Here is a 10,602-nt window from a genome sequence, read left to right as displayed (position 1 = left end):
CACCCTTGAGGTGCTAAGGCCATAGAAGGCCCCAAATACATCATCATCACCCATCCTTCTGCCTCCATCATAAACAATTCACCCCCATATCCTTTATGGTAAGGCAAAATGCAGAAACAGTCCTGCTGCACCGCTTTGCTTTGATCGTGCTTGCTTGGGGCAGGAGGAGGTGCCAACACAGGCTGCACGCTGGGCACAATATGGTATGGTTTGAGAACAAGTGGCTGGTGGCATCCAGGAGATGAACATCGCAAAATGCATATCATCCAGTACAGAAGCAGCCCCAATTATTGTCCCACTCCCATTGTCCTTGCCTTCCACAAGACCACTCCAAGCTCCTAAGGAAGCTTGTCCTCTATCAGGGCAGCCTGTCCACGGTACGGATCCCAAATGTTGACCTCCTCAGGAGAAGGAACAACAGCAGATTTTCCTGCAGTGTCTGCTCCAGGTATTTCACCACCAGGAAGATCAGCAGACCGCATAGTCTCAGTCCTAGATCTGTCTGAGGAGTAGCAAGACAGAGAGCAACTCCCAGCAGAAGAGGAGGTCTCCTCCAATGATGATGTGGCTATCATGATTAACGATGGAGCAAATTCTTGCAGCAGCACAAAGGAATCAATCCAATCCCTCCAGAGCAGTCAGCAAGGAAAAAACAGGGATGGACCATGAGCATCAAACCCTTCCCACACCAGACCCAGACCAACACCCCCATCTCAACTGCTGTTTCCCAGGGTTACAGGAAAGCTCATTCCAGGTTCTCATCTCTAGGGTACTATCAAAACAGAGGGACTGTCCAAACTGAACACAGGGCACTGCTGTCCACCCCATCTCCATGCTGAAGGATGCTCAGCAGTAGTCAGTAAGGCATCTTGCTGGCTTTAGGTAAAGGCCCTTCTCCAAGAAGTCTTCCTTTGGTATGATCATCAAACTGGAGATTTTTACTAAAAACTCTGGTTTTGCGGTCCCAGTAAACTAAGTACAGATATGGGCAACAGTGTGAGTCTTCAGAGTAAAACAGTTCCTCACCACGACAATATCTGAGAATTTAGCCTCACCTAATTATATGCACCTTCCCAGACTGGTGCATATAATTCAGTGTGGGTCATCCAGCAGCAAGTAAATTGTCAAAATGTTGCAAACGAGGAGAAGGAACAACAGAAAAAACGAATGTCTCATGGGCTGCATTTGAAGAAAGGTCACAGATACCAAGTAAGACCAGTTCCTTGGTTGTATTTTCTAATCTGAGCCTCCAAATCCAGAAGACCCCATGGCAGGACACTTCTCTAGCAGAATAGTAGGTGTCCAGGAAGCAGCTGCCCTGGCAGACACAAAGTAGGCTGCCACCAAGAGAGCTGGCAATCTCTTCCCAGTCTTCTCCCCACACACAGGCTGGCTGGATCCTGTCCAAAATTGTAAAAATAAATCTTAAAAAATTGTTTGTTTCAATGTTTTGTTGGAAGCCGTTTCTGCTCCTACTCCTCTCCCAAACAGCAAGCTTTTTGCCAAGAAGGCAGCCCACATAGAAGAGTTGATACAGAAATCCAGGCTGCTAGACAGGAGAGGTATTATGGAGGAACACTTTGTCTCCATAGATAAAAGGCTGGCAGCAATAAGGAGGAATGCCTAGAAATCTGCAGAGGTCTGGTGGTAGCTAAAGAGCAGTCTTTCACCATACATGCCCGAGAGTTTTTCACAAAATTTTTTCTAGCCCTGTAGAATAGGGACGACGTTTAAGAGGATTAAATGGTCTGAGTAAGAAGCAACATACTGCTTATGCCTCGTCTTAGACAAGTGCCCTCATAAGTGCCCTTATACAGTATAGGACATTTTATGCATATGGCACGTTTTCGCTGTAGAGAAAACATCAGTGCTTTAGGCGGGGAAACAGAAACAGTACAGATGAGTGCAATGTCTAGTTGTGCTAGGAGGGAGGCAGGGGTGTTTGGAGAAAGGCAGCCCAGGACAAGGCTGAGCCTCCTGACCCCTGCCCTGCTGAACAATTCACTGGGGTATGCCACAGCTCACAGCTCTCCGCTCCCTGCACAGTGATTCCAAGCACTTCGCACTGTTGGCAGAGAGGCTGTCACACAGCATCCTTCTCCACAGTGAGATAAAATTCTATGACAGAAAACACACTGCACATCAACACTGAGGAGTTAGGACCGTCTCAAAGCAAGTGCATGAACCTCTTGGTCTCCTGGTAGAGCTGAATAGTAACAAAGAGCGTAGGTTAATATACTGGTACCATGGAGGATGAGGTTTTGTTTGAGAAGAAATGCGTCTTCAGTGGAAAATGGCTGAGGTATAAAAGCCAATTTGTGATGTAAGCTGCTGCTGCAGAGACTCACAGAAACCACTGATCTTCCACAACGGTTCACAGGGCCTGTAAAACGACAAAATGATAATTACTAGTTAACAGAATCATAATTGTATTGCGAAAGCTGCACACAGGGATGTGTTCTCCTTTTTAGTTCAGAGATCCCTGATAATACCACGAATACTGATTAAGCTCGGGTTTGCAACCGTTATGGACCAAAACTACACTGAAAGTGAAATATGGCATCACAAACTGAGGCCACCAGCAGATGGTCGTCTTTGAACTGATTCCTTACCAGTGCAAGTGAAGGATTTCCAAGATCCAGACAGCAATGGCAAGGTTCTCTTCCAGAAGAATGAGTCCCCAGGAGACTGTATGGCCCTTCAGCAGAAATACCAGCACTGAGCATGGTAACTGTAGACAGGGGGCTGCCTGCTTCTATACCAGCGACACACAGCGGCTGAGCATCTGTGCATAGACTCTTACAGAGAGTGAATAGCACAAGGTGTGCCCACATTAGATTGAGTTTTCATTAGGAATGTGCTTCCATAGCAAATTTCCTAGTCACCCTGACTGGTTCCCACCAAGTGCCAGCTGCTAAGGGGCACTTGGTCCAGAAAAGCAGCTGGTTCAGAGTAACATCCCCTGAAACGCACAGAGCTTGGGCACTGCATCCTTAGCAACAGGCATTTTACTTGAACAAATCTGCTTCTGTTGGCCTGCGCTGCTTGCTGACAGGTATAGCAAAGGTGAGTGTGAGAGAAGTGATCCACGAGCACAGGTGACACTAGAGCCACATTCCAGAAGAAGCAACAGTTTATTCTGCAGTTGCACCACGGTACAGCCCAGGCAAGCCACTATAAAGCGCAGCAAGACAGAACAGTATGGTCACAAGACAGTCTGCAACTCTTGGAAGGGAGGACTTAAATGCCCTCCCTGATAATGCCTATTAAAGTTAGCATAGACACAACTTTCCTCAGTTTCTTTCTATACTCAAGGTGTGTTTGCAGTGTTCTGTATTTCTCTAAGGGATATAAAAAGCCCATCAGGCTGGAACAGATCTGGCAATTTCAGTTTCAGCTACAAGCTGGTTTTAGAATCAGTTTTTATGAATCCTTGAAAAGAGGTTCAGTTCCACTTTAGTAGGATTGCTGACAGATCATACTGTAAACAGTGTTACTACGTAACATTTACTATCTCACAACTGCATTTGAAAAGCACGCAAAAATGTGAAGAGAAGCTATGGAATATATTTCTAAGAAGTTAATCCCACTCTGAAGTCAGCTATTATTTTATGGCAGAGAAAACATGATAAAACAGACTAAGACAAGATTCAGGCAAACATGGTTTCTAAACAGACATACACATACATTTTCCAGGAAAAACATTATATACCTAATTTCTATAATGTTTTACTCCCTTTGGAAAGTAATTTAGACTACTTTTCTAACCTACGCCTTTAAAGAAAGGCTCAGTACCTTTCCAGGCCATAAGGATAATTAATCACTAAATAAATTGTCTGTATTACATCACTGCAGCCCAGAGAACCAGATCTCAGAAACGGCTGAACAGTAACAGTGCTGTTTCAGAGCCATTCTAAAGAGTAATGCTGAATATGATTATCTCATATTCACTTGTTCTGCCACAGACTCCACATGCAACCCACAGCAAGAAATTTATGATAATAAATTAGGTATGCCAGGAAATGTTCTTTGAGAAATTCTGCTGAAGTCAGTTTTGGCCTTTGTTTTCAGTAACAGAGTAACAGCCCATGCCATTTCCATCAGTGGAAAAGAACTCCCAGTTTGTTTTTACAGAAAATATCTTAAACACAAGACAGCACATTACAAGGCGCAAAGGGTCTGGTTTACAGGTACAAGAACCACCCTCCCCCCCCCCCCCACAGTACATGGTGTTGTTTGTATAGCCATACATAATGAATAAAAAGCAATTGAATTCAGAATAAAAGTGGGATTTTAAAGTATATAGCAGAACTATCTAGATTCATTAAAACATAGTATTAATACAGGAAGTCTTGTTGCTAGTTATTATGTGATGTTATTGTTTATGACAGCACTCGGATCTAATTGCATCAGACTAAACAGAGACAGTCTTAAATGCCCGCTGGATGCCAAATGTCTTGCTCAGAGTACTGCTACTAAACCATTAGGTATCAGACAACATCCATTGAAAGTACTGCCATGTTAGAAGGCGACCGTTCACCTGACTTACTAGCCTGCATGGTGCTCTGTGCCCACCACAGGTAAGCCAGTATTATGTTCGCCAGTCATCCTCTAACCTTAGTGGAAGCAGAATTCAATTGGGTGGGACAGACAACGTTGAACACAAAACTCCCATCTATGTTGGCAGCAAAGCAAGAGCAGCACCATCAGGTACATTTTGCTACTGTATTCTAGTACCAGTAACTTTTGGTAGTGTCTTGAGAGAAATTACCTGCCTCTGATGCTCTTTTTTGAGGGACGAAGTCTGTAAGTCTTCTGATGTCTGTGGTTTTGGATTTTTTTCTAAAAAAGGATTCATATCCCTTTCAAGACCAGGCTAATCTCAAGCTTATTTACTGCAGTAAAATCCTAGCTGACCAGTAAATCACGATGTCATCTGCACATGCTGCAGACTCCTTCGGCCGCGATTCACTTTGTGGGATGACTTCTTATGTGTTCCAATTAACTGTGGGAATTGAATCGTACCCATGTCTTACTTCCATGAAATGCTATTCCAGATAGCTTACCTCAAATGATCATCTATGGAAACAAAGCCAAAAGGATTTTGCATCCTTGGTTACAGCAGGTAATTGGTCTTGGAAACGAGGAGAGTTTGTTCACTTTAAATGGGAAAGATTTAGAAAGTCTGGGTTTGGCAGTCCTCTAAATCCCCTTGTATCATCACTGCTTCATCCCTAATTCAGCATGGTTTCATATTAGCACTCCACTGACCAGCTGTGTCTACCACCATGAAAACAGCAGCAGTCAGGAATTCTCTTTTTCCATCAGCAGGGCAACAGTGACTGAGAACTGCACTTTTAGAAGTACCCACCCCCAAAGAGACATACACGTAGTTGATAGTCATGCACAAAGCACTTAAAAACACAACACAGCAAGTGCTCAGAAACACATGCCAAAACCTCCTGTGATCATATACACAGCATGGAGTTCAGGAGTTGCATGGAAGACCGCCAGAGGCTGCGTGTACGACCGTATAATCATCATATGGAGAGTGTTACAGAAGAGAGATCTAGCCATAAGGTTTATATATTGCTTTAAAAGGGCTTATTCTTTGCCTTTCCATGTTGTGCAGACCCGATAGTCTCTTTCCATCTGCTTCCTCTTCAGAACATTAAAAATAGCATTCACAACAGAGACGTTAAAGTCTTATTTTGGGGCTATAACAAATCCTACAGCCACTGGCATCCCCAGCTGCTTCCTCTTTCCCAGGATCCACGCACTACCTTTCCTGTTACCTCCCTTCAACAATAAAAAACCCCCTAAATCAATGCATTAGTTGGCAAGTACATTTATTTTAGCCATAGATAAATAGCTTACCGTAAGTAGAAAGGTACAATGGCTCACAGCTTCAAACTACTCAGCTTTTACCAAAGTCTGTTTCATGAGCTAATGGCCCAAGTTAGGCTACAGAGAGATTTCAGGCAGGCTATACTGAAAAGTAATCTGAAAAAGCACTCAAACCTTCAGGCGGAGTCCCAAAACAGAAAAAGAAAACATGCATGACATTTCTAAACTGTGGAGGAAACATTTAATCATTGTGGTCCACAATAATCATTGTATCACCAAAACTGTAAGTATCTGTGGGGTTTGTTTTTCCCTCAATATCTTTAGCACAGCTGTAGTGCTAGAGAACATAGAAAAGACAGCAACAATAGAAAATAATTTTAAAAAAAAAACACACACAGAAAAAAAAAATCACCTTTTCTAAGTTTGACCTATGAAATATTTAAACCCATAATAGAGCAATGAGAATGGAGCTGTAAGATGGTTGAGGCTTCTTCCATATACTGCATAAGATCATAGCTCTGAAAAGAGGCAGATTTATGATGGAACACTTTGCAACAAAGACAATATGACATTTTTTCAAAGCATCACAGACTACCAAGGCCACAAAACTAAACCACCTGCCTCTTGAGCTGAAGAGCCTCCAGTGAGCAGCAGCCAGCTGAGATCTAAAGCAAAGATCCATTGAGCAAAACTATCCAAACACCCCACAGAAGTATTGAGTTCTGTCATTTGGCTCGTACTCCTCCATTATCTTCAGCATTAAAAGCAAATTCATTTTTGTGACTCAAAATACATTTTGATTATGCTGTTTCATGACTACCATGCTCTGTGGCATGCCCTCCATGTTGTTCCATAGCAATAAAAAATCAGATTTTAAAGATTAATAGATACAGGAAGGTAAATGACGGTAGCTCCTCACCATACTTCTCATGTCATCTCTCTTCCAAAGAATTCAGCGTAGAGGCAGAATGTAGCACCTCTGGGCACCTACTTAGAATACAAATGAAGAGCTCGGCTAATACAATGGCTAACAAAGTACCTTGTTTTGGTATAAAGAAATGCTATAAACATCAATTTGCTGTGCTTGAAGCACAGAAGCCTGTACAGACACATTAACTCCACTATTTTGCTTTCCAGAATACAGCTTATAAGAAAGATCTGCCTTAAAAGTCCGGCTTATACCTCCTGGGCCATTGACCAGTCAAGAACATAAGCGTCCCCTAAGGAGTTAAAGAAGAAAACTGACTTCCTAGGAATCTCTCTCTGAACCCAGTAGTCAAAGACTAATGGCTGTACCACAGAATTCTGGTTGGAAATGAGGCAAAGAAATGCCATAGCAGCAGCAGCCTTGATCAAATCAGGCAAGGGACAAATACCTTGCAAGGAAGCTGCATGCCTTCATTCAGAAATGTAAAGTGTTCTGCTGTCCAGTTAAACTCCTGCAGTCCTGCTTCCTTGATGGCCTTTCCTCATGCCATCTGAAATCTTCCAGAATGAACACAATGTTCTGATTTTTGTTTGTCTTTCCCTGGTCTAATAACATCATGACTTAATAGAAGTCATTCATTAATTATTCTAGTTTGACCAGAAACAGCATGGAGGCAAAAACGGGTTTTGGCATTACAGCCTAAGATAATCTACTTTCCTGTCTTTCAATCTGCATTTTTTTTAAAAAGTATATTAAATTGTTTAGTAATCCACAAATCTCTCAAGTAATGGTTAAGCTTTGGGAATGGAAAATTTTGAAGCTTGTTGAGATGATTCAAACTGATATCTTTCAGTAAAACACTCATTTTGTATTCTTTCCCCATCCATCCTACGAAAAGGAAAAATGACAAAAAAAAAAAGCTTTCCATTTTTAAACCTTTTCACTTATAAATAGCTTTGCAATTCAAGATACACAAGGAGAAATGGAAACTGATGCAGGAAAGAACTGCAAGAATGGAGGGACTAAAAAACCATGCACTGTACAGAAAGTCTCATCAGGCTGGATCCATCCAGCTCAAAGAAGAAACAGGTAAAGGATATAGATCAGTCTTAAGTGAGCCAAGTTTCTCCTGTTTGATAGTAGTTCAAAAAATAATTGATAAATTAATTTCAAATTTAATTAAGACACTGTAAACTACTATAAATAAGACGGTATCTGGAAAATGGGTGTAAAAGAATGATTTTGTTACCATTCAAAGGCGAAGAGGAAGGACATTGTAGTCTCACGTAACATAGAGCAGCTGGCCCAGGTACTCCTTCAGGATCCAGGTGAATGAGTTCAGTATCTGTGTTGGTTCACAGCAAGGATCTGAGTAAAGGTCTAACTCAGAGATCTTCTATTGAACTTATTTTACTTTGTACAAGACACGCACACTTGTTGCAAAAGAATCAATGATTAGGATTGGTAACTGTGATATATACAGATTCCAGGCCTTGCAGAAATGAGAAGTCAGTATTGTGTAAAGTGAAATCAATTTAACAGGGCAAGGTAAAAATAACCATTTCAGAGTATTTACTAGCCCATTCGTCAGGGCACTTTTCTCAATTTAAGGAGGTCTAATGCATTTAAAAAAATGAGACTGAGTTTAGTGTCCCAGTCGCCAGCTGAATAGCCTTGCAACTGGACCACGGAAAATACAGTCAGTGCCATCATCCCCTCAGTTCTGTATACAGTATGACAATGAGAAGTGCTACCTCCAAAATCCTTGCATAGATCTAATTCATAAATGAGTTTCTGAAATGCTGACATAACATGACTACATGTATGTATTACTGGAAGAATGCAAGCCTCGGTTCCCTAATATGCACTTTTAATTTTGCAAATTATCTTAGTGATCAAGTCTTCCTTACTTCTTAGATGTACAAGTTTCATTGTGTTTTAAACAAACTGAAGTCTATTGCCTTTGTCAAAGGCTAAGAAAATTGGCTCACTACCACATGCCAGCTGATAGGCGATCACTTGACAAACTGTTTTAACTCACTTGAGATGCTGAACATTGAAGTGAGGCAAATTATCCCACCTCTAACAGAACTGCTCGTTGCTTTCTGAAGTCCTTTTGAAAGTGATGAAACAGCTAACTCCTAAAGCTTTCACTGAAAGTCAGTTTATGTAAACAACCCTTCTACAACAGCCATCACAGTTTGGCCTTAAAGGACCTGAACACTTGTACTCTGGTAGTTTAGGGTCCTGTATCGTTGATACTATTTTAGTATTTCTTTCCTCTTTGTCAAGGATGCCAACTGTCAACGTACTGGATTAAAACACTAGAGTTACCAGAAAGCGCTATCAGTTCTTTGCTGCAGCTCCACAGAAGATGCAAATACTTTATTCTGCCTCTTTTGCAGCTTATGGAAGCATTGTATTTCAGCACTGGCCTCAGGAAGGCTCACAGAGAGCACTTAGAGCTCTATTAATCTTCCTTTCACAGATATACTGGGGAAAAAAATGAAGTGAAATTAATCTCTGTACTTCAATATTTAAAATACTATAAAACTCATTTAACAGCCTTGGGATTTATCTTTTAGATCATCTTTGAGACTCTACAGCACTAAAAATTCTGGTTTTGCAAAAAAACCACATTCAAGACTAGCAAACTATTACTCTGCAGCTATATTACCATGTTATTCTTTCTGGCATGGCTTTTAACTAGAGGAAAACGAATCTTCGAGGGCTGAGAATGTGGATAGGCCAAGATGTTTCAAGAGTAAGCATACAATACACCAACCACCTTCTCTCCTAGCAGCACCTAATACATCATCACTTCTTGTAAAATCGTATTAAACCCGGAGAGCATTTAAATACAAACTTTAACAGACATCAGAAGAGCAGCTGCCTTCCTCGCCCTCCATCCCAATTCACTCCTCCAGGGAATGCTCCCTCTCTCCTCTCCGGGACGATCAGGGTACATCTTGCCTGTTTCTTTTTGCTGAGTAGCTCACAACCCTTTTCCTCAATATTTGTAAGATTGGGCTGCGTGGGCCTTTAATACGCAAACATCCAACAGCCTCACATGGGTCAGTAGCTGAGAAACCGCATGTAACTCTCTGTGTCTCCCCAGTCAGAGCTCCAACAACAAAAACATACAAGAACATACCAAAAACCAACTTTATGCCACAGCACTCTCCCAAAGTCGCTGTCTTCAAACGCTGGACACAGCTAGGAAGTTCATCATGGAGTATTGTCTTCAAAGCTTTCCCAGAACATCAGACTCATATGCCTAACTGACTACAAACATCTTGAAAATGTTCTTCTTATCTCAGTAGATTATGTAGTTTGTGACTTTCTTCCATGCCTTAAACAGAGTCAAGTTATAAGTAGAACATCAAAGCAAACTGACAACATTTCAGCCAAACCAACTCAACTTGGCTATGAAAGATACTGGCAGAATCTATAAGCAACAGCTTCAGAATTTGACCAAATATACTCATCTCCATGTGCAGTATCTAACAAATTAGACTTTTTTTTTTTTTAAGGTAACATGTCTAGAAGTATGAAGGATTAAAACCATACTTTTGTTAGAGAGTAAAAATAGTAGAAAGATCATCATTAGAAACTGGATGCGATCAACTATCCTTGCTGACTTACAGGTATCTTAAGACATAATGCACTGGACAAAATCTCATCTTGAACATGTGTTCAAATACGTTTGCTACACTGAAGTCACTGAATATGACTGGGATATGCTCCTTCTGGTTGTTGGTGTTCAGATGTATATTCTAAATTACGCAGTTGATAAATAAAAATCAGAAGTTATTTTAATAAATCCC

Source organism: Leptosomus discolor, chromosome 1 (assembly GCF_034619465.1).
Source record: "Leptosomus discolor isolate bLepDis1 chromosome 1, bLepDis1.hap2, whole genome shotgun sequence".
Classification (NCBI taxonomy): domain Eukaryota; kingdom Metazoa; phylum Chordata; class Aves; order Leptosomiformes; family Leptosomidae; genus Leptosomus; species Leptosomus discolor.
Note: the sequence above shows the minus strand (reverse complement) of the source record.